This window comes from Dermacentor albipictus, chromosome 4, assembly GCF_038994185.2.
Source record: "Dermacentor albipictus isolate Rhodes 1998 colony chromosome 4, USDA_Dalb.pri_finalv2, whole genome shotgun sequence".
Classification (NCBI taxonomy): Eukaryota; Metazoa; Arthropoda; class Arachnida; order Ixodida; family Ixodidae; genus Dermacentor; species Dermacentor albipictus.
This window is the reverse complement of record NC_091824.1, coordinates 47,622,201-47,646,601: the sequence shown is the minus strand read 5'-3', so window position 1 is coordinate 47,646,601 and position 24,401 is coordinate 47,622,201. Positions and strand designations below refer to the sequence as shown.

Below are 24,401 nucleotides of genomic sequence, written 5' to 3'. Positions count from 1 at the left end.
GTCTCATGTCCTGACCGACAACATGGCCCAGATAAGTAACCTGCGAACAACCAAACCTACACTTTTCCGCTTTCATCGTTAAGCCGGCTTTAATCGTACGAAGCCTCGCATTCTTGTCGTAATAGACTTTGGCGTTCTTTTGAGCTATTGCCATGTTCTTTCCAACTAGTTCTTGGTTTGCGCTTAGCCGTTCCAGTAAATTTAGCACGAATTCAACCACTGTTGGACTCTCCCCTCTTTCCTGCCACATCTCTCTTAACATTCTCAGTGGAGAACGGAGTGTCCTCCCATACACTAGTTCTGCTGGTGAGAACCCTGTCGCCTCATGTGGAACCGTTCGCAAAGCAAACAAAGTTGCCGGCAGACAGTTCTCCCAGTCCTCCTTGTGCTCGTAACATAGCGCACGCAAAACTCGCTTAAGCACCGAATGCCACCTCTCTACACTGTTTGACTGAGGGTGATAGACAGAACTGTGTATTAACTTTACCGCGCACTTTTGCAAGAATGTGGAAGTCAGTGCGCTCGTGAATACTGACCCTTGGTCTGCCTGAATTTCGGCTGGAAACCCAACTCGTGCAAACACTGTCAAAAGCGCGTCTACTACTTCGGTGGAGCTGAGCTCTTTCAAAGGGATTGCTTCTGGAAACTTGGTAGCCGGACACAGCATGGTAAACAAGTACCTGTAGCCTGATTTTGTTTTTGGAAGAGGCCCTACCGTGTCTATTACAAGTCGTCTGAAAGGCTCTGTTATTAAGGGCACTACCTTCAGTGGAGCTTTCCAAGTCTCTCCTAGTTTACCAGAACGCTGGCAGGCGTCGCATGATCTTACAAAGTTTTCTACATCTTTGAAACAGCCAGGCCAGTAGTATTCCATAAGCAATATTTCCTTTGATTTGTTTATGCCTAGGTGGCCGGACCACCCATTTCCATGACAAAGACTCAAAAGGTCCTCCCTATACTTAGTAGGTATGACTAACTGATCTAAAATCCTACCCTTTCGATCTCTGTAATGCCGATACAACAATCCTCCTCTCTCATGTATCGTTACGTTGCGCCTAGCAATGCCTTCTTTAGCTGTGTCACGTAATTTAGCTAAGCTCTCATCATTCTTTTGCTCAGCTGCCAGTGACTCTCTATCCACGCGTAAGAGTTGATCAAAGTTCTTTGAGGCCGGTGATAATAACGACCCTGTCTCGCTTGTGAGCGCGTCTGCTTGCTCTTCCTGCAAGCTAGAACTCTGACACTCTAGTGCTACGCTCTCATTGAGCTGGTCAGCTGGCAGGCTCTTCTCAACTGTTCTTTTGTCCCTCGGGCCTAGCTCGGATTCGGGTATTAAAGTTATCCCCTTTTCTGCTTCCGCTGGAGGAGCTTGAGCATTTTCAGCCGAAAGCGCCGCGATCTTACGAGCTTGGCCTCGGGTCAATGCCTGTACTATGCCCTCTCCCAGTTTGAGCCCTCTGTCACGCAGTAACTGATTCGAGCGATTCGAAAAGACGTAGGGATACTGCAGTGACAAAAATTTGGAAACTGCAGCCTCAGTCTCTAGCTCCCCGAATGGTCCACTGATTTTGACTTTGGCCATGGGCAGACACACGCTGTGTTCTTCTACAACCTGTTTTATCCATGCTACTTCTCCGGTGAAGTCATCTACCATCACGTAAGACGGATGGACAATGTCCAGCGTGGCGGCACTGTCTCTTAGCACTCGGCATGGTTTTCCATTAACTTGCAGGTCGTGGAGATATGGACTTAAAAGTTCCATATTCTCATCCTTTTCCTCCACGTAGGAAAAAACTACGCTAGACTTCTCGCAGTTTACAGCTATATGTCCCAGTTTGTGGCATTTGTAACAGCGAATTGGTCTAACAGATTCGAATTTTCTTTTCTGTTCTTTTTGTGCGGTTTCTCCGTTAAGTTTCTCCTCGCTCTTTTCTGCGGGCTTTTCCGCCATGTCTACAGGCTCTGATCGTCTAGTTTGCGCACCCTTTTTGAACGGAAATGGTTTCCGCGGTCCATTTCGACCGTCCCAGTTTCCCTCCTCGGCGTTCAACTTTCTACGGGTTGCGTACTCTTCGGCTAATTCAGCCGCCCTTTCCACAGTGTTTACATTACCTCTGTCTTGCACCCACAGTTTCACAGCTTGGGGGATGGTTTTGTAAAACTGCTCTAGACACATGCATTCAATGATCATGTCTCTGCTGTCGTACGCTTCCACGCTTTTAAGCCACTCGACTAGGTTGGCCTTTAAGCTATATGCAAACTCCGGATAGCCCTCGCTATCTTTCTTGCCTGTGCTCCTAAACCTTTGCCGAAAAGCTTCGGCTGAAAGGCGGTATTTCTTCAGGAGACTAGCCTTAACTTTTGCATAATCGTATGCATCCTGCGCACTCAATCTGGCGATTACTTCCGCCGCCTCACACGGCAACATAGACAGCAACCGCTGTGGCCATGTACTCGGACCGAAGTTCATCTTCTCGCAAGTCCTTTCAAAATTGCTTAGGAACAAGCCTATGTCGGTCCCGACCTCAAATGGCTTTAATAGCCTGTCCATTCGGTACGATTCTGCCTCACTTGATCGTCCCAGAGCGCCTTCACTTCCTTGAGGCAACTCCAAACGTTTGCTTTCAAGTTCAAGTTGCATTTTCCTTAACTGAAACTCGCGATCTTTATCGCGTTCCTCTCTCTCTCGCTTTTCTCTTTCTCTTTCCCGTTCTTCTCTTTCTCTTTTCCGTTTTTCTCTCTTCTTGAGAAGTTCCATTCCCATTTCAATATCTTCCTCACTGGCCTGATTGGAAATTAGCTCCAATAATTCCGATTTGAGCATTTCCTTGCGTACATCTAGGCCCAGTTCCTCACCAACAATCAACAACTCGTCTCTCAGCAGTGTCCTTAACTCCATGACTGCTGCTTTACTGCCTTGATTCTGCTCTCTAAATCTAGCTAGGAAAACACAACCTAGCTAACACACAACAATCTAGCTTCCCTACTGTTCTAAACAGAACAACCCCAAAATGAAGCCTAGAGAGTCAAAGCAAAAACCAAGCACTCACCGCAGATACAGCACCATGGCGCAAAGTCCATCTCACCGCTGTCAGCCAGTTGTCAGGATTGGGGGCTTAATCCCATCGTCCGTGGTCCTTTGCCAAGATTGGAGTACGGCATGAATTCGAAGGTAGCTGGCCCATGCCGTCGTCCAACTTATTTACGCTGAGATCGTTGATGAAGTGAAGAACTGCTTCTCATCGAGAACGAGGAAAAAGGGTTTATTTACAGAAATTAAATCAGTCTAACATGACTGCTTGAGAAAAAGAGTAACAGTCCAACATGACTGCTCAAGAGAAGTGTCCTCAGCATTCGCACAACCACAGTTTTTATACACTCGATCCGCCGGTCATACGAAGCGGCGACTGTTCGTTTACTCATCACCAACTCGCCGTGGCTCTGCAGATCAGTTTACGTAAACAAAGGCAACCGCGCTCTGATGCCCGACGACGGCGTTGGCGGGGTGCCGAAGCGTGAGACGCACCAAAATACGTTGTCCCCACGGCAGCTTGTCCATGCGTGTCAAATCAGCTCCGCGTTGGGGAACTCCGGAATCATTGTTCACACACGCCGAACTAGTTCCGTCACAATGTCGATGGGGCGGTTGGAAGGCGGCGGATTCCAGCGCAAAGGCCGCTTCTTTGAACGCCTCCCAGCTGCAGCGACGGAGAGGGAGAGGTGCGCGTCGTGTCGCCCTGTCGTAACTGTGTGGCAATCTTGTTTCGCCGCTCGCCATTCTTGACAGTCCAAACAGGACAAGCAAGACATGCAAGCAGTGCAATGGTCAAGATGAACCAATCCATTCTTTGGCAGCGCACACACAAACGAAACGTGATACACCGCTTAAGGAGGTGTGGGAGCTGACAAGACAATTCCAGACAAGACACGTTGCGATTGCGGCAATGTCTGTTTCGGATAGGCTGGCCGGTGTGTAAATAGTAGGCTAGGTGAACATGCTAATTCCTTACAGGGAGTGGTGCCATCGCGTATGACCAGCGATTGTAGCGATTGCAGCTGCGCGCCTTCTTTTGAGGATACTTCAGTTATTATGAAACATCCCGGTCAACGCACACGTGAGACTGCTGAAGCACACAGCGTAGTCCAGAAAAAGAATATATGTATAAGTTAGGCATCAGTTTCCCTAACAAACGAAGAGATTTGGTTCATTGATCGCTTGTGAGTGTATGATGACTTTTTAATGTAATCCACATAGCTTTCATGATTATGAGGTATATAAACTTTTTCTTCAAGTGACAACTTTCAGTACCTAGACCAGCGCTTGTACTGTCTTCTTTCCCGTGTTTCGTTTGTGCGTGCGCTGTCTATGAAAGGATAGGTTCCAACTCGCCCGCTTTTCAATCCCTGTAAAGATGAACCAACTTTGCTCAGTGTACGGTCAAGTGTCGGTTGGCCTACATAGCCATTCTGTGGCATTGGCCAAGAATAGGCGCACACCCATGCAGTGGCACATGATCAGTAGTCCGTGTTGTGTATTCGGGCTTGTATTCACTGACATATACCTAGTGCCACTGAATCATACTGCCCTGCCTGTGGACTAAGGGCAACATTGGACCATGTGTTGTGGGGGTGTGAAGCCATCGGCTCCTCCTTCAGCGAGGATAGGTGGGCTGCGCTCTTGGGCAGCCCCGAACTCAACGACCAAACCCTGGCCGTCCAGAGTGTCCGCGATCGGGCTGTCAAGCTCGTCTTGGCGGTCCCTACTTGGGACTAGCCGGGTGGCGCGGGGTCTCCCCTGCGTCTTCTCTGGACCAAAATAAAGTTACTTCACTCACTCACTCATCTTGCCTTGCTTGTATATACGGGTACATGCCCTTTCTGAGCAATAGGCCCAGATTGAGCACGCATACCAGTAGCACAAGTTGTCATGCCATAGCGGTTCGACAGCAGCACACCAAAGTGAGGATAGTATTTTAAGAATGCTTGTCGCATTTATAATTATACAACAAACAGCAGTTAGGTATCACTGAACGTGCCTACCTTGTTCGTTCATTTTTGGCACTTTGGCTACGGCATGTGACGTTAAAAGGACACAGACTTTAACGAAGCAATCACTGAGAGCACAACGACAACACGATGGCAAGCAACAACGCCGACCATAGCACGACGACAAAGACGGTGGCATGATGATGGCAAGATGGCATTTGTTAAGTAACATTTAATAAACCAATCAGGTAGGATCCTCAAGATCACGTAGGAGTTCAATAGTACACTTAGAAGCCGTGGGTAGTAAATTGCTGGTCGCTGTAATTCAGTTACGGGAATGAAATAGTGACTGGAGTGCCCTCCCCCGACTCTCTCTCTCTGTCATTTTATCAACATCATCGTCATTAATCTCGTCATCTGCCTGTTTTATGTCCCCTGCAGTACGAAGGCCAACGAAGTCCTGTTACCCTGTCTTGTGCCAGCTGACATCATCGTATGCCTGCGAATTTCCTAATTTCCTCCCAACACCTTTTTTTCTGTATGCCGTACTTAACTGCGATCCCATTCTTTGGGCACCCATTCAGTAACTTTAATGCACTACCAGTTATCGGTCCCACGCATTAAGTAGCCTGCCGAGATCCTCCTATACTGTCTCGTCATCTCAACGATATAATATTGGTTACCGCCCTTCTACTCTCCCATCCATACCACTTCCTTTCTCAACATTAAGCCCAACTTTGCTCGTTTCATCTAATTACTGTCTAGTGCTACCTCTCAAAAATCTTTTGGTAACCTCCAAGTCTACCGAGTTTTCGTACTGCACGCTATGTTGTAGAACGTCCGGCCATACCCGGGCTATCTGCGCGTTTCTTAAGGCCTTTTAGCACGCGATAGCGGTGTAACGGGCAATTAAACAACCGTGTAAAGACTAGGTAGGACACGCAGTCTCACGTTGTTACCTACGGTGCGATCGCCCGCGTCAGTTCCGCCCTCGGTAGGCACCTACAGTTGTTTTCTCTAACGAGTTCCTTACAAGTAAACATATTCACAATGAAACCAAATTTCGCTGATAGCAATTTTGGTCACCATGGCAAAGCTGCGGGCAATGCTCACCTAACACAGGACACTATTAAGAAGCGCCGAAGCTGCGAAGAGGTCGGTCACGCTCCCGAGCTCTCCACCGAAAGTTATCGACGCTTATATTTTCAATTAAGGTGCCATCATCACATAAATATTTGTTTTTTACGCATCATTGGCCTCTTAATGCTCCGTCAATAATCGGCAGAGTTAATGCACGCAGGTCAATGGACTTCCTTTGCTCTTTTCGTGCTTTCTCTTGCCGGTTCATAGAACGGTCCTCTCTCTCTCTCTCTTCTTTTCTTTTAATGAACATAACTTGTTAGCTGAAATGAGGTCTTGAAAGTGGTTTCCTTTGATAGTAAAACTCACGATGGCTTGAGGGAGCGGAGGATTATCAGGTAGAAAAGAGAGAGAGATAGAAAGGAAGACATGCGCTGACGCCTTCTTGAAGTTCCCGCACTTGTACACCGTGACCTCACAAATTTTACCAGCGTTGCCTTGCGAGTAGATAAGTGTTCCCTGCTCAAGAAGGATTACACCGCGTTTTGAAAAAAGCCAGAGACTCGATGTTTTTCTGCAAGAAATGAGATCCTTACATGGAAAAAAATGCATTGAAATCGATGACATCTCCGCAGACGGGCGGTGCTGTTGTAGCGCTTTATTCCAAAATGCAGAAAAAAAAAGGAAAAAGTTTGGAGATCGTTTTCTGCGCCGAGTAACCATCCTTTCCCCAACAAACTATACATTCAGACATGGTCTTCAAAGAATGTCTTACAAAGCCAAACTGACCCAATGTAGCTTTTAGGGCACCTTCGTCCTGCACGTCGAGCTGACCAGCAAAAAAAGCTTCGAGACAGTCGGCCCGTTTCGCCAGACGAGCGATATTCATGGATCTTCGATAGCCCTGTTCTTCCCTCCGGTCCTAGAGAAGCCAGCTCTTTGTGAAACGCGCCCAAGTATAACGAAAACAATAAGTAAACGCAAAAACAAACAAAAATGGTAAGAGAAGGCATACACGTCCGATTCAGTGAGGGCCGCCGTTGTTTGAAGAACGTACTACCTCTCGTCGAAGCAAGCAGCGCGCAGTCAAGACGCAAGCCACGTGTGGAAAATTCGGCTCCTGCGTGACCCATGGCCCGATAGCGGGTCGGCGCCACAGGCCCGAAGCAAAGACGCCCCGCGGCTTCTTCATCAGCGGTACCGGCGGCCGTCCTCGTCTCAGGTCTTCTTACGAATCCCAAGGCGACGGCCTGGAGGGAGGAGGGAGGCTGGCTAAGAGAGGGGAGGAGCGCCTTTTATGCTTTTCACCACAGTTTCAAAGACCGACATTGCATCTCCTTCTTCTTCTTCTTCGAGGAAACTGAGACGTTTGAGCGTTTCTCGTTGGCTTCGTTATTTTTTATCTGGAGCGGGAGCGCTCGCACTCAAGCCGCTCTTTCCGGGGTACTACAAAACTAATGAAGTCCCCCGTCCCGAATCAGCCAGACCCCGGCGACAAATATTTGATCTGGCGTTCAGCGGCACCCTCTCCGCCCCCTTCACCTCCTCGCCTCCTCTCGCCAGACCAAGTTCGTGTGCCTCCTTTACGCCGCCTCACGCACAAAACTTTCAATGTGCCGCTCGAAGGAGACGGTAATCAATCTCCTACGCTTCTTTCTCTCTCGCTCTCTTTGTCTCTCTCGCGCGCGGCTCACTTCCCTGCGAAACTGCTCTCTTCATCGCCGAAATGGAAAAACCAACGGCGTACGCCTTACAGCGATGAGCCCTCCAATGTCACTACTTTCTTCCCAACCGAGTGCTCGTCGTGAGGTCTTTTGGGAACGCGCTGGTTAGGCATGATTCGCGTACAGCTCAGCTCGTTCGCCGGCTTAATTTTGCATTGGGTACCTCGGTTCTCGAAAGAAAATTTGCCCCAAGCGTATGCTCCAAGCGCCTCAACCATTCCCATGGTAGAGCCACGAGTTCGTGAGAATCGCTGATGCTTCTTTGGTTTTTCATTCATTTGGGCCCGTTGTACCTGGCGTGAACTTTCCGTGGCCTCCCTCGGCAATTCAAAATGAGTTCTTCTCTCTAGTAGATTCAATTTGCGAAACGGCGGCATTCGCATAGACGATTTTATCGCTCTGATGCTTCTTGGACTGCCAGTCAGGGTCCCTGGTCGGATCCGCGGCTGATTCTGTTACAAATTATGATTTCGTAAGCTATTCCGGAACTTCTCTTCGAAGTCAGCAACTTTCTGGTTGGGAAGGATGAATGCGCTATATTTCATGTCTTTTCGCACCATTATTCTTACTGTATTTGTACACCTATCGCTCCCACTACGCGGGGGATATACCTCATGAGTAGCTGCGACACGTTTTCGCTTGGAAGCGGGCCTACCTATGGTAGTGGTACACTCGAACGCATACCTTGTACGTAAGTGTTGGCTGAATGAATGCAAATCCTGCGGAGGCAAACGACGGCTAAGCTGCATTTTTTGGAATAGCACAACAGGCGTGTACCAGCTGCATTAGCTTGAATTTCTGTTCATTGTGCTGCCCTTGATCCCGTGCCGTGATAGTCCCTTAGTGTAGTCTAGCAAACCGGATTTTCCATTCTGGTTACTCTCCTTGCCGTCCTTCTTTCTTGCCTTTTCTCTCTCTCTCTCCCTTTCTCTTCCTATATATATACTTGAGTTGCAGTTGCACACTGGTGCGTGTGTCAGTGCATTATTGGGTTGTCCCAGGGTGTGTGTGTGTATATATATATATATATATATATATATATATATATATATATATATATATATATATATATATATATATATATATATATATATATATATATGTATATATATATACATATATATATATATATATGTGTGTGTGTGTGTGTGTGTACATAAAAGCGAGTGCACTTTCAATACAGCGCATACGGGAATGTGATAAGAAACAGATAACTAAGAAGGAAAGCAAACAAAGGAAAATTTGTAATATCTGCCCCAATAGCTGCTCCTAGAAGACTTGGAGAGCACCGGTTGTGCAATGTCAATGAATACGCGTTGCAGCATGAAGACCTTCGTTGCGCTGACAGAACGGTAAAGTTATTGGAGTTCAGCGATGCTAGAATTCACAGAAGTGCAGGCCCGTGCTAGGAGGTATAGTAAGTGATATCTTGTGCTTCAGTAGAGCCCACATAATACTTCTTTTATTCCGCGCGATACGAGTTCTTTATCGATACCTGTCGAAAGAACGCACAAGAGAGTTGGTTTCCATGGACAGGGCAGGAGTTGAGATGGAACTACAACTGTACTGTACGCGCGCCTGCGTTCGAACTTACGACATCGTCTCGCGTACGGCAGCGCCACCTCTCGAACGAAGTAATCAGCGTAAAAAGTCAATTTTATTGCAGAAGATTGACTTCTGTTTTGCTTTTTACATTTTATGCATGCCCTAACATTCAGAAGAACGCTGCGAAAGAGATCATCTTCCTATCTTAAGTTTGGGAGTTACAGTGAGTTTCCCAACACATACCCTCGTATTTCGAAACCACAGTACGTTGCAATGGGTCGAAAAATTAGTGCTATTTGTTTCATATATAGTATTATTCACAATACCTTTTTTTTCATTTTATGTTGTCTGTAACATTCACGGGTATTTTATTTAGTCGTGCATTTGTTATTGTTTAAAGTCTTTCTATACATTCACAAGGGTTCTATGGCGACTAAGTGTTGTTTTGGACATCTTTCACGTGGTTTGAAATATTTCTTTACGTTCTCGAAACAAGATTTTGCTCGGCCTCGTGTTACCGAAGCATTGATCATTTTTGTTCTGGATGAATATATTGAAATCAACTTTTGCACACTCATTCAGCAAATAGTGATGTGTGCAACTAAGTCGAATAAAATGAATTGATTCATGATTTTTTTTTTCATTTACAGCTCATTTTGCGAATAAATTTGGTGAGAATGAGTAATATTTCTCATTTTGCGTAGCTTTTCAGACATTACTTCTTTCATATTTATCACGCCACATTTCTTCTAGTTCATTGCATAGGTCCCACACTTCGCTACATAAATGCCAAAGCTTTACTCAATTCAGCAATTCATTAGTTGTTTATCACTGCTGGCGCGACTAGCACCTTTAGCACACTTTATGACAAAAATTACGTTCCAAAAAATAAAAAGAAACATTTTTTGCAGTTTAAGATTTGGGTAAGTTAAGTAAAACTAGCTTATTACGGAAAACGAGTTATTTCAATCCTGGCTGCCGACTTTAACAAAAAAAAAAGCAGATTTTTCTTGTCTGTGTGGCCGACCCGCTTAATAGCATTTCTCGACGATTTCCAACATTGCGGAGTCACGAAGGATATCCCCTTCCGCTCCGCCGTATTCGAGTAGACGTCTGAAGTACCTGATCACAAAACTCGAGTGCTTCGCTCACAAAGTTAGCTTAGGTAGTCTATAGAAAGTGTGCCAACGTTTACTGTGAAGGAGTGATTGCCTATATACAGCCTGCGTTCTCGTAGCAGTAAAAATATTTAATGTCCAGTGTCAATAAACGCATAAAAAGAAAATACCTTGAACACTAACGGCCGCAACGAGATTGAGGAAACAGAGCGTGAACGAGTTCTGTCTGTGTCATTCTGCATTTTATATATTTTGCGTAGCCAAAAAGAAAACATGCCTCTAAGAAGTCTGGGCTTTGCACGCGAAGTATGTAGAGTTAATATAGAGTGTCGAAAAATGATTTTTGTTTTTTTTTGCAAGGTGGTGTTGAGAAGAGAACGCTGTGTGAAGCGTTGTTTATACTGCAAATCGACAGGCCTCTCACTTCTTCATTTGGAAGAGATCGAGAGTGGAGTTTTTCGAGACGAGTGCTATAGCTTGTGAACATAGACGAATAAGATCCAAAAGGTGATGCCCGTCTGAGCGTGCAGATACCCCTCCCCCGGCAAGAAATTCATTTACAGTGTACTTCTGGAGCGGCGCTGACAAGTCCCTCACAATGCAATGGCTATCTTATATTCAATGTACCAGCAAGAAAACATCACGTATTTTGTGTCCTTCATAAGGCGCGCTGCTAAGTAAGTTTGCTAATTGATGTTACGAGTTGTACAAGTGGCGTACAATGGTATACAAGCCGTACTTGACGCCTTTGCGTCTCGCCGCAGTAGTACCACAGCGTTTCCTATGAGTATTCGGCGCGTCATTTTAGTTGGCACGAGGGGAAACGAATCATGCAAAAATTTTCATTCATCATTTTGCTGCTACCATATTTACGGGGTCGAACATTTTAGTTTCACTGCACAAATATTTGGAAGAAACAAACCCTAACCATAACGAAAACAAGACAAAATGCGAACCAGCTAAATATATTACTCGGGTTACGAAAAGATCTAAATCAAATTATTTTTTGTTTGTCATTCAAGGACCTCTTTATGCCTGCATTTGTTCGATATGTTTACGCGATCAGAGAGAAAACGCTTTTGTAGACGTTCTTTTCACACATGTGACCTGCCTTGATGTAACTTGCCTTGATGCATTCGTTATTACCATGGATACTACCAGAAGTACGTCACTGGTCAATTTGGTATTGTACTTACTTTTCAAGGGAAACAGAGTAGTAGAGGCAAGACAGGTAAATGAAGTAAACGCTCTGTTGGCTACCTTGTCCTGCGGGAGGGGGAAAGGGTAGGCAAGGATAAGTGGAGAGAAAAGTAAGGAACGAAAAGAAAAAAGCGAAATGTCAGCGCACAAGTCTGGACATACGCGACAACCTTCAGAAACAAGTTTCCTTAAGTTTGAGGTCAGTACCCTGAAGGTATAGCAATAAACAAAACGCATAAATTGACGCAAATTTAAAGTAGTTATCTTGAATCCAAGTGCTGAAAACGTCAGCATGACCGTCGCAGATGGTGCCGCAGTCCCGATGGACGCAGTGTTTCTGAAGCCACTCCAGTTCATTGTCAGTGAGACCAGTGTCCGAGAGTTCCGTTTTCTGCGAGACCACGGTTGTCAAATGCGGCAAGCGTTGCCGGGAGGGCGCTGTTTCTTGCCCATCAAAGTGAGAACGCTATTAGAGAAGGTGCGCAATCATCTCTGCGCGCTTGTAGACATATTATTCGGGGGCATCAGCTTTTGCGCCAAGAAATTGTATCAACCATCCACCAAGAACACTCCGAGCCACAGACGCATTCAAAATGCTTCATCACGCCGTGGTAAGCCGATCCAGCGGGCGAGGCTTCACGGTTGTGTTCGGGCTTGCACTCTAAATAGGATAACTTTTTTAGGATCACATTTTTACGGCTAAGAGGCGCTCTTAGAAGTACATAACGGCAAGATTCCCGCGAGCTTTGATGTCCCGCTTATTTGTTTGTTAGGTTGGAAGAACACTGATGTTATTGGTAAATAAAGGGGCAGTAAACAGAAAATTCAGCTGAGGTGTATTGGTTATTATTCGTCTAAGATATGAAAAGCCACTGTTACCGTGGGAAAAGACTTGGTAAGCCAGAAAAGACGCAACAACGAAAGACGCTTTGTGACGCCGCACTTGAAGTCCCCGCACTCGTCAACCGTGACGTCAGGGGCTTTGACGGCGTCTGGCGAGGGCGTAGTTACGTTTTTCTTTGGAAGTACGGACTGCATCGTACTATAAAAGGAGTCGAAGTATGAAGTTAGAAAGTTTTGAGAAATATTGCTGCTGCACAACAGAGAGAAAAGAAAAGAAAACTTGCTTCGGAATCCCTGACGTCCCACTGACGTTTTGGCGCTAACGCTTCGACGCGAAATTCAAGAAATGGAAGTTAGGTCTTCATTGTTTGTTCTAGTGAGGAACCAATTACCATGACTTTCCAAACAAATAGTGTTTTTGAAAGAGCACTTTACCAGTCTAAGCCTATCTGGTGCAAATTTTAGTACCCCTCAACATTTTCAGTGGAAGTGCGCACATTTCAGAGGAAAGTGTGTACGCTGTGCACGCTGTAACGTGACACCTGGTGCCGGCGTGCTGACCTCTCCTTGACCTTCCGTCGAGCTCGCGGGCAGCGCTGCGAACCTGTTGGGCGGCCGTCTAACGCCTCTATGTCAGCACTAGCGCTACAAGTGCACTGCCTCGCAGCACGAAATTGTCCAGCTGCACTTGGACAATTTGCTGGGACGAGGTAGGCCAGTGACTCTCGCTCCCGATGTGGTGCAGTCAACCGCCACAGAGTTTCGGTCGCTGAGCTCCACGAGCCAGCACTGAGACTGCAATGTGGTCGGTGGCGAGCCAGCAATGCACGACTCGATGACATTTTTTTACGGATTCAGGAAAGCCGTCTCCTTCAGTGTGCGAAATGAGCTTCGACACGCCGCGTCCCGCGACAGGTATTTCGGTGGCACTCTGGCAGGCCTCTACTTCACCAGTCGATCGCTGAGCCGCCATGAAGTGTTCACGATAGAAATGTCGGTAAGTGAACCTTCCTACGGTCCGGCGGACGTAGGTACTGTCCCACTTGGCTGTTTTGAGCAGTAGATGTGCACCCCGTTTCCTATGTCAAATATCGTTGTGATGGTGTCTCCGTAGGCTAGGGGCGGTTGCATGTTGCCGCGTCCCATACTGAAGGGGCCTTGCCCGAAACCGCCGAAGCCTGGGAAGGCGAAATGGCCATTTGGTACTGGGGCCCCTTCGTCCGGTTCATGGTTCGGTCCACAACCCTTAAGGCACCACCTGCCGGCAGGCCGTTCAACGCCATGTTGAGCTGTTGCTGAGAAACGTATGCCAGTGCGTTCAGTACGTCCACGTCTGTTAGTTAGGCTGTGCTTTAGCTGCGTTTTCGGATATGCAGGATCCGCTCCAATGGTTGGGGCCGCATCATTGGGAACTCCACGCACTTTTACATGACTTTCTGGCAGTCTATCCGTAGGGCTTCGTCTCTAACCGTGTTCCCACCAACTTGTGTCATTGCTTGGTCCGTGGTCTAATGAGTAGATAATTCGCCTGCTGGACTGAGAGAACGTGGTTCGAAACCAACTGTCCGACCAACTTGTGTCACTGGGTATACACACTGGGTATAGCGCCACCGTGCATGAGTCACCTCTCCATTGACAAAACATCATTTAAACTTCATCCGATGCGGGCCGAAATCGAACCCCCGTGATATATAATTAGACGGTACTGTGTGTACACACACAGGCGTTACGCACCAACTTCACGGCTGTGCCGCTAGGTGGCAGAGCGTGTCCGGGAAAAAAGGAACGTGGGAGAGGGACCCGACATCACACACACTTAATGCATGACGCGTGTCTGCGATTGCAATGCGGTGTGTCGTTAGATTTCTTCAAAGCTAATCGCATTAATATCGATATTCATCCTTTATGTGGGTTCAGCGGGATTTTTTTTCTTTTTCGTCTTCATGTTGCGCCCGCCTTGTCGTCATGTCCTAAATCCTAAGGGGAAGCCAAAATTTTATTTACAATCTTTACCACTTTTTTTCCTGCTTTCACATTAAGCTACCGGGTCCCTGGCCAAACACTCAGGGAGGGTACATGCCCCCATTTACAACCTACCTCGTCCGGTCATGATCGTATCAGTCTCCTCACTGCGAAATTAACAATGCGCTAGCATAAGAGGATGATTTTTTAGACATCTTTTTTTTTTCAAATATCATTGGGGACACTGATTGCGTAATGGCAAAAACCAGTCACGCAACTCTACCTCGGGAAGGCCAATTTGATAAAGCTTAGTTTCTATGAGCCTTAGCGAGTAGCTGGACACGATATGTGTCACGAGTACCACCACCATTGTAGGAGCACTGCCTGCCACGCAGCATCAAGTGCAGAGTAACGCAAGCACGCAAAAAAATTTCCTAGGCCTGCATTGACGACAGCCAGGTGCTTTCTCAGTTGTGAGGGAGAGGATGCGTTTACACTTGCAGCGCACAACAAAGACAATAATAATTTATTCCATAGACTCACCGCCCAACTCGGAGCTAATTAAAATATTACAGAGATGCAAATAGAGAGAGAGAGAGAGAGACAAAGAGAGAGAGAGGGAAGGATGCATAGAAAGGCAGGGAGGTTAACCAGAGGCTGTTCCGGTTGGCTACCCTCCACAGGGGGAAGGGTGAAGGGGGACAAAAAGAGAAAGAGAGCGGAAGGGGGAGATGGAGAGAACTAGAAACGAGCACGAATAAACCGCGCACACTACAGAGCGGTAGGGGCCAGCGTTATTAAAGTTTATCGTGAAGTCCCGTCGACCGCAGGAACCTTAACAACGCGAGTAAAGCCTTCAGCTCAGATGTTCTTTGGGAGCACTGATCTAAAGCTTTGAGCTCTGATAGTGGACGATTGTCCAAGTGGTCCAGTACTCTGCACAGCACTTGTCTCTGGGCACTATGTCGCGGGCAGACACAGATAATATGTGCGAGCGTCTCATCGGTGTTGCATGTGGCGCACGTGGGGCTGTTGTCCATTCCAATAAGGAAGGCATATGAGTTCCACACAGTTCATGTTACAGCTGTACAGGGTGCTATTTGTTGGATTCCTCCGGTACGGCCAGCCTGTTACATGCAACACCTGCAAGACTAACTTGCGCAGAAATCAGAGCATTCAGGTCCAAGCTCTTACGATATGCCTTGGAAGACCACGCAGTGCGTCAACGCTTGAAACTATTGGCATTGCTCAAGATTATTCAATTACTATGCAAATCGCCGTCGAACAATGCGTGCACACTTCACAAACACAGCCAGTACCCCTTCCCGCCACCTCGCCAAACTCAACAGTAGAAAGACGCTGCCCGTCATACAGTAAAACTGTCAGTGCTGTACTTTCTGGCACCTCCTATACTGTCAGTGCATACCTTCGGCAGCGAAGAGAACATCGAACATTTATTCTGCCACTGTCATCGATTTCAGTCGGAAAGACAAACACTATCTATCGCATTGCCACAACTGGAGATCGGCCGTTGACCGCGTAGGCGCTACTCGAAGACCGTCCACATCGATCGTCGGACCACAAGGCTGTGAAGGCACTTTTGTATTTCTAGAGGGCGACTGGCCTGTGTGAACGCCTTTGACTCGACGGGGTCCTCCACGCCCGTGCTCGAATCCCCCGCGTATTTGCTAACCCCCCACCTCCCTCGTCTCCCTATCCAACCTTCACGTTCCCCATTTACTACCCCTAGGGTAGAGTAGCCAACCAGACGTATTTCTCGTTAACATCCCTGCCTTGTTCATTTATTTCCTCCTCATCCTCCTCCTTGTCAAGGGACGAATAGTGACGGAAGGCGTATGCGAAGAAAAGTACGACGCATATCTAGCTGCACTTAAATACTCTGCACTTTTCGTGGCAAAGTGGCACACCAGTTCTGAGGGATTGGCCAAAAATAGGCACATACACAGCGGCGTGTGGCTCGGTAATCGGGTAGCAGAAATATAAGAAACCTCTGCAGAACAACAGAAGCAATTGAATAATATGCAAGATTCCAGAAAGAGGTCAGTGCGCTTTAGAGAAACTTACCAGCCTACGTTATATGCACAGGTCTAATGCGGCGATTTATGGTTTGATTAATCGGAACGGAGAGGCACTCACTGTCACTACTTTCGTTTGAACATTCAGTGCTATGCTTCAAGTAGTCTATTCGCGAAAAACGTACGGTGGCGAGCAAAAGTTTGGAGACCATTGGTGCTGTGAAAACATTTTGTTTGGGCATGCCGGCTGCAATCAGCCAGTACAGCCTGTGTACCCCAGTTCGACCAATCTAATGCATTAAAGCAACTCCAGGTTTCGCAGCTGAGTGCAAAGGAATTAACATTTTCTTTGCTCATGCCGTAGTCGTGAAAGCATTGCGCGCTAGTGCACTCGAATCTCTGAGGTGTAGGCAGAAAAATAAAAAGCTTAGCTTTAAAAATGCACATACTTTCAGGTGTATCCCACGTGCGTGTTCTTCCGTCAACGCTTGCTATGTTGGGACGCTCAAGTGCTGCTACAAAAGGCGCCCAAAAAACTAATCGGAAATGCACAAAATTTGCGCGCACCTAGGGCACAGGCTCAGTACATGGGCTACATAGGCTCAGTGCTATGCACGTTAGTACATAGGCTGCTTCAGATCAACCTGCAGGTAGCCTCGTGAAGGCAGAATCGGGCAACAGACTTGTGTACCCGTTGCGAAAAACTGGTAAAACGAAATAAAGCGTCTAGTGAAAGAAAAGCATGCCTTAAAGAGACAGAAAAGAAAAACACGGAGTTTATCAGTTTGGCCTCACAAAGTATTCTTTCAAGACTCTGTTCTCGGTAGTTTCTAAGCAAGACGTTGGTTAATAAAAGTTAAACGAAGGCCACATTTCATTTCTTTTTTCTTATTTGGTGGAGACGACTCATCACCGTACAGTGCGACGTCATGGACTTCGTTAAAAGCCTCTTCTCGTACTTGGCCCGCCGTGACTCATTAAAATTTTCGAACCCAATAGATTTAGTCGTTGGCCCTTTAAGTGTACAAAGTAGTCCATCTTTAGCGATTAACAATTAATTAGTGCCTAGACAACGCCGTCCTAATCCGTGACATCACATCGAGCAGCTGATGTCGCCACCCGTCGTTTTCCTATACGTCTTTTCTGGCTTAGGAAGCTTCCTCTCGCAGTAGGACAGAAATTTTTGGCGTTGTAGAAGCGCAATCTACTAATAGATCCCTACTTTCCTTTTTTTTTTCTCCACCATTAAAATTCGTACGTTTTTTCATGCCCCTTCAATCTGTACGTGTTGTATCTCGCTACCTATTACGACAGCCTGTATAATAACTTCGAATCGGAATTTGCGACCGCCATTTTTCAATCAGGACGGATGCAGCCAGCTTGAGTTTCTTGGAATAATCAGCCTGGTTGGCAATCATGTGCGTAAGCATTGTTTTCTAAGTGGCGGATTTTGACAATACGGCAGATTTTAGGTTTACAACTATACATTGACGATACGGGATTTCTTTTCTCTTTTCGTTATCAAAGCATGACCTGAGAATCCGGCTGGTTCTTGCGCAAGCGTACGCTCTTAAACGAAATTGCACCCTTTGGGTCGTATCTTGCAACACAACAATTATTGTCATCTATCTTGTCCACATTTCCTTACTTTAATGCTGCGAGCCCTGTACTTCCAAGTCACGAACGGCATGCGCGTTATCAGAATGACCGAATATTCTCGACAGGGAAGTAGCGAGCGCAGCGTTTTCAATAAAAAAAAAACGCAAGCAAGGCAGATGACGAGTATCATTGGGTGGCAAACGTACACCCCAAAGGGTGTATATTTGTTTAAGAGTGTACACACTCAGCAAATTACACTCTCGAGGGCGAATTGGCTGCCAGAGCACCCTTTTTGCACCCTTACTTGAAAATTTTGTGAATCGATTCATTTATTAGCAGAACGACATTAATGCATCCTTTTAGCAAATGCAGGGAACTAAAGAGGTGTTTTGTCAGAAACATACACCTTGCAGAATTCAAGGGTGCTGGAGCACTTCAACATTTCAAGAAATTAAGTCCGCATGTTACTGCGATTTGCGCTAACTCATTGTTCGAGCACGCTACATAGTCCCGGTAGGCTATGGATGCCAAGCTGGTACTTTATGTACAGGCGTGGTCACTGCGAGCGGGAACACGGGAGCCCGTGGAAGCACTTCGCGCAGCGTCACCCACCGGCGCCTCGTGAAGCCTTGGCAGACGACTCACCACAGCAGACGACTCCCCGGGCTTTTCGCCACTCGCGTTGATTGCACCTGTGTCGTAATACTTCATGAGGCGTAGGTGGTGGGACACTCTGCAGAGCGATACAGTGGGCTCCGTGTTCCCACTAGCAGTGGGCGCGCCTGTACATGGCTTCTCGGGTGGTGCAGTGGATAGACACAGCTTTCAGAGCGCAGCTCTCACACAGACGCCCGTTCCTGGGCTGAGCGTCGGCGTCCCTCGGCGTAACCTCGTGAACGCCCTCGTGCCACAGCTCGCGCGTTCAACGTCGTCGTCGTCTTCTACAGCTGGCCCCGATGATGATGAAAACGTTTTATTGACAGGAAAAGGGGAGGGGAGCTTGGAGAAGGGTGGTGGTATTCTTATGCCAGAATTCCGTTGGCTAAGGCCGCCTTTCTGGCTCTTTCCATGAGGGTTTGCTGGTCCTCGAGGGCAGAGCTGGACAGTGCTGCCACCCATCCTTCTCACGTTGGCTGTTGTGTAGTCTCTGAGGCAATATTAGCCTGGCAGGCCCATACCACATTGTACAAATCTGCTTTCTGCCCGCAGAATTTGCACTCGGTTGAAAAGAATTGTGGCTCGATAGCATGCAGCCTGACTGGGTTATTAAATGACACGGTTTGTAATCTCCGTAAATGACGATGGCACTCATCATGCCAGCGTTCACCTACTGCCCCTCCCTCTGCGAAGGCGCTGAAGGCACTGGCGCCACTGCCAGTCGGTGCGGTGATTTCGTTCTCAAATTCTTTGCTTCGTTATATCGCGAACTAAAAAGATGTGTCGAGCAGCGCTCAAATTTCGCATTAGGGAGTGTCGTAAACGTCGGACACTTCTTTTCTCTCGTCTATTTACTACCTTGCCTTCCGTGTTTGGCACTGTCCTTGTTAAGTTATTTCAGCTCGGTTTTGTTTTGTAGATCGGCTACCACTAGTCAGCGAATGATAGTGCGTCAACCAATCATAGTTCTGCAGGCGCACGTTCTTTCTGACGAGGCATCGGGGCGGGCGCAATATTCTGCGCAGTGAGTCTTGCGTTGTTTCCTGCAGTAGCGGTTGTAATAACCATTCACATTTGCATGCTGAAGAATCCTTACCGCTAATAATACAGCATTTACTGAGGAGGCGGTGAGCACCGGTCGTAAAATGGAAAGACGCAACTACTTTGTCCTGTTCTCTCCTTCTTGCCTTGCACATTTTATTGCTAGCTTCGCTTAAATTGGCTCACCTTGGTAGTTACTGATAGAAAAACTGAAGCACTCAGGATCGTAGCGCCAGCCTGTTAGAGCCACTAGAGACGCTACTGCACTCTTAAGGTGCTGTATTATTCCCCCTGTTACGTCGCATCGGATTGGTCAACCATATAAATGTTAAAAAAATAATTCCGTGAACAGGTTGAATCTAATGAACCTATGAGACGGGATAACATTTTTTGACGACTGAGTGCTGGAGGGTTAGCGTTAGTGTATTTGTATGGGTGACAGTCGGTCTCGCGGTTTCTCTTTCTCTATTTCTTTCTTCTTTTTTGGGGGGGAGGGGAGGGTGGATAGCCCTCACCCATCCAATATTGTGAACCTTCTCGCAGGCTAACATGTTTCACGTCCTGCCAGAATTGGTGCTGTCCTTGAGTTCCCTTTCTAGACCTTGTTTAGGGGCGTTCATCACTGACGTTTATTTTTCGATTGTTTGGTAATCGTTCGCTTTTCTAAAGAATATTTGTTCACTGTGCCGCGAAAAAATATTTACAACGATTTAATACTGATGTTGTTCTCGGTGTTGTTTTATCGATCAAAAGGTACATAAGATTACTAGGACATTGCACAAAACGTGCACAAAAGTGCACAAAACGCCAGTTCAGTTTTTCTACCAAAATATTAATTTCTTATTTTTTTCATTTTTTTAAGAGCTAGACATCTAGAATCGACAACTAGAATCGTGGCTTCGGAAAAACGAATATTTTCTTTTCATCAAACTATAGTTACTGTCCCCATTGTAACGTGTCTGAAACTATTGAACACTGCTTTATTGATTTTAAAGAGGCCATTTTATTCTGAGATATCGTAAATACAAGTATGCAGCAAAACTTTTATCCAAATTTTCACAGTACACGATATCTTGTTCCGTATGATGACGCAGCGTTCGATATGTTTTACTGGTAGGCCTGCATAGCCTGTGGAAAACTCGTATGCAAGACCGAAATACCTAAAGAATATTTTGTTCAAGAGCGCATTTCTCTCAGATGGTTATGCACTTCAAGGACATTTACAATCAAAATGAATGTCAGCCGGATTGGTATACACATTTAATCAGGTGTTTAACTTCTCCTTTCAAGTGTTCGTTGTGATGGAAAGTGTTACTTTGTGTGTACTGCTCGTTGACTTGTCAACGGTTATCACCGGCTCTGTCGGGCTCATAATATTCTAAACAGTTCCTCTACATACATCGTTTCATTCATTGTAATAAATAGCGCGAAAAAACAGCAACAATGGCGGAATGGTCGAGAGATGACACTGCCGACTCGCGATCTGTAGCTTCACAGTTCGAATGGAGGCTGCGCGGCTAAACTTTTTTTTTTCTTTGCTTTTAACAGAACGATGAAATGGGCTAGCAGGCTTAGGTTTATTGTCATCATGCCATGTACAGAATACGCTAACGGGGACAAGACGAACACTAAATGGGAGGGAAGACGCAAACAGTTGCGCTTCGTAGGGTTAGTGTGACTCTTCGTTCGTACTCAGTGTCGATCTTATCCCCGTTAGTGTGTGCTGCATACATAGCGCAATAACAATAAATGATCTTCGTTTTATTGTAATTGTTTTTGTAGGCACCATGCAAAGCACTTCGAGATTACTTCGGCGGACATCCGAAAGACATGGGTAGTGATAGAATAAAAGATAGCAAAAGAATAAAACATAGTGTGCATTTCGGCAAAACACAAGTAGAGGAAAAGGCTGCAATACCAAGAAAAAAAATTACCCTTTCAAATGGACGTATTCGTTAGCTTAAACACCATTCTCTATGGGTTTAAGGGGGTCAGGTATAGACACGACAAAACACCCTTAATGGTACAATTTTCCTTAGTGTGTACTGTTCCGGTTTAGGCGCTCGAAAAAAGAAATACTAGTGCTGCAGAATCACAACAACTGAATAACTATCGTGCGGCACGATACAGACCCGGCGGCTTGGCTGTTCGAAAATGCGTCAGAAATTCGTTACACGTGATTTCCGATTTCACACCCTGCTAAGCCCGTAAAAAAGGGGGCGTTTCGGCATGTTGCTAATGGCTGCACTTACCCAGCTACGTACGCAAAGGACTTGCCACGGAAGAGTGATTGAGTAATCATGTTGGGCAAACAGGAGGTGTGTCACAAATCGGGTGATTTCAACGAAATTGGAGGAAGGCGGCGCACCTGTTACTTTTGTTGAATGCTCAGCACGCGCCGTGCTTCATAATTTAATTCGTTTGGTGTCGGGAACCACGGTGTTTTCCCAGTGCTCGATTTAGATTGACCGCCGAAATCTTGGAGCAAGCGCTCCGATTTCGCCAATTGCAGTTTGCCAGCGGACAGCAAAGATGCTCCGCCAGGCATCATACCCGAAGCTGTTGGGCACGTGTCAAACAAATAGATTTCGAAAGAGGTGCCGAACTTACGCTTTGTAGGTTCCCATGGCAACCTAAGCCGCTGTCCCTCAGCGGGTACAAAGCTGCGTACCAATTTTACGTAAATATGGAAGTAACGTATGCTTTTCGTCTTATTTCCGCTAGAATACGCGGCTCGACAGCGGAGCAAGCGAGAGCGATCCGGAGAAGAGCTATAGTGGATTCGAAACGAGCGGAAAGCGAGAACCCGTTCCAAATCGACAAGTGAAAAATACGATAAGATCTTGGCGCTCGCGTAGCCGTCGCAGCCGCAGGTGGCTCCAGAAAGCCGATATTTCAAAAAGCCGAGTTAAACACTTTGACGAGACCATTTGTTGCCGACTGTACGCGTGGCGTGCCCATGTTACAGGTGCGGTTAAGTGTGCGGAAAGCCGGTTTCAACAGCAACACACGTACTGGATTCTCGCGCTTGAACGGACAATCAAGTTTGATTCCTTTATATTCTTAAAACATGAATTCGAACTGAAGATCTGCGTTGTCACTGATATGGAGAGAGAGAGAGAGAGAGAGAGAGAGAGAGAGAGAGAGAGAGAGAGAGAAGGCAGGGAAGCACTGACATGGGGAAACAAAAAAATTAATCTCATCGTGCTCTGTCGCACACGAGAGCTACAGAGCGATGCTCGTCGAAATCAGTCTCGTGAGAATAGTTATACAGAGAAAGTAGAAATGCTTTAAAATTAGGGCCAAATGGTTGCTAGCCAGATATCGTTTAGGGGTTTGCAGTCGGACTTACCATCATCTGCACTCAAGCAACTTAGTTTACGCCTCTTGTACGAGAAATAAAGTGACTGCGCACCCGTAATGCACTGATGGCTCAACTGCATCGACCACTTCTGTTGGCGCTATATTTACGCCAACAAGGGGAATAAAACAACGGCTCAAAACTTCCCATATCACTACGTCTACAGCTGGAGATCTCGCAACTCGCTGTAGTGTGCTTCAAGTGATTAACACAGACAGTCCTAGAAAATGGGCAGTCTTCTACGATTCAAAGCAGGCCTTAAAACCTATGCAGCGGTTCCTCCGACATGCAACCCATGATCAAGTGATGTGCGAAATGATGAAGCTTAACGACCACTTCAGGGGAGAAAAAAACGCCAAGTTGTTTGTTTTTAACGAATACCCCTCCATTGCGGTGTCGCTGGAACAGACAAGGCAGCTTATACGTCACATGAAGAGGGCCCTGCGTCCAGATTACGTTATATAGGACAGACACCACGAGACACCTTTGCCTTTTGGCCCGCGCTCTCTCGTTAGCTGAGTGGTATAACGCACGTACAAGGCTCACCAGACTGCACAGAATAAACCGTTCGCTACTACCTTCATCTCCGTCCAGACTACAGCAACGCGAAGCAACTCTTCCGTATCAGCTATGGTTGGTAATTGCCTTTACGAGAGCTAATTCAACACTAATCGGAATAGTTGACAGTCCTGCATGTGGTATCGGCGGCTAGAACACTGACAAGCTATTATGCCAGTGTCCTCAATTTGAAGTACAAAGGCAACCATGTCCAATGCATTGAGGCAACTAAAAGATCATCCACTGAGCACACAGACACTACCGTAACCTCGTCTCCGCCGATCTTGGCTCCAGAAGGAAGTGGAGGTGCATTTGTTCTTTCGGAGAACGACTGACGTACGCGAGCAGCTTTAAGTGCGTATGCTGTCCGTCTGCGTGCACCCATTCATTGCTCTCCTCTTTTCTTTCTAGTTCCCCGTTTCCTTTCCCCAGTGCAGGGTAGCCAACCATACGCTTTTCTGGTTAGCATCCCTGCTTTTGACCCCTTATTGTGCTCTCTCTCTCTCTTTCTCTCTCTCTCTTGAATTTCGGAGTTTACGTGCCAAAACCTCGATTTGATTATGAGGCACGCAGTATTGGGAGACTCCTGATTGATTTTGACCACCAGGGGATCTTTAACGTGCTCCCAATGCACAGGACACGGGTGCTTTTTGCATTTCGCCCTCATCTAATTACGGCCGCCGCGGCCGGG

The 24,401-nt window shown here is 46.6% G+C and overlaps 1 long non-coding RNA gene across 1 annotated transcript; it reads right to left on the bottom strand.

Annotated features, from left to right (window-relative positions):
- Positions 1 to 4,721: 4,721 nt before the first annotated feature.
- LOC139059638 (uncharacterized) lies at positions 4,722 to 18,966 on the bottom strand. Its single transcript, XR_011514259.1, has 3 exons — positions 18,739 to 18,966; positions 11,650 to 11,719; positions 4,722 to 4,806 (listed from the first exon to the last, which is right to left on the bottom strand). It is a non-coding gene; the product is annotated as an uncharacterized lncRNA (long non-coding RNA).
- Positions 18,967 to 24,401: the final 5,435 nt, after the last annotated feature.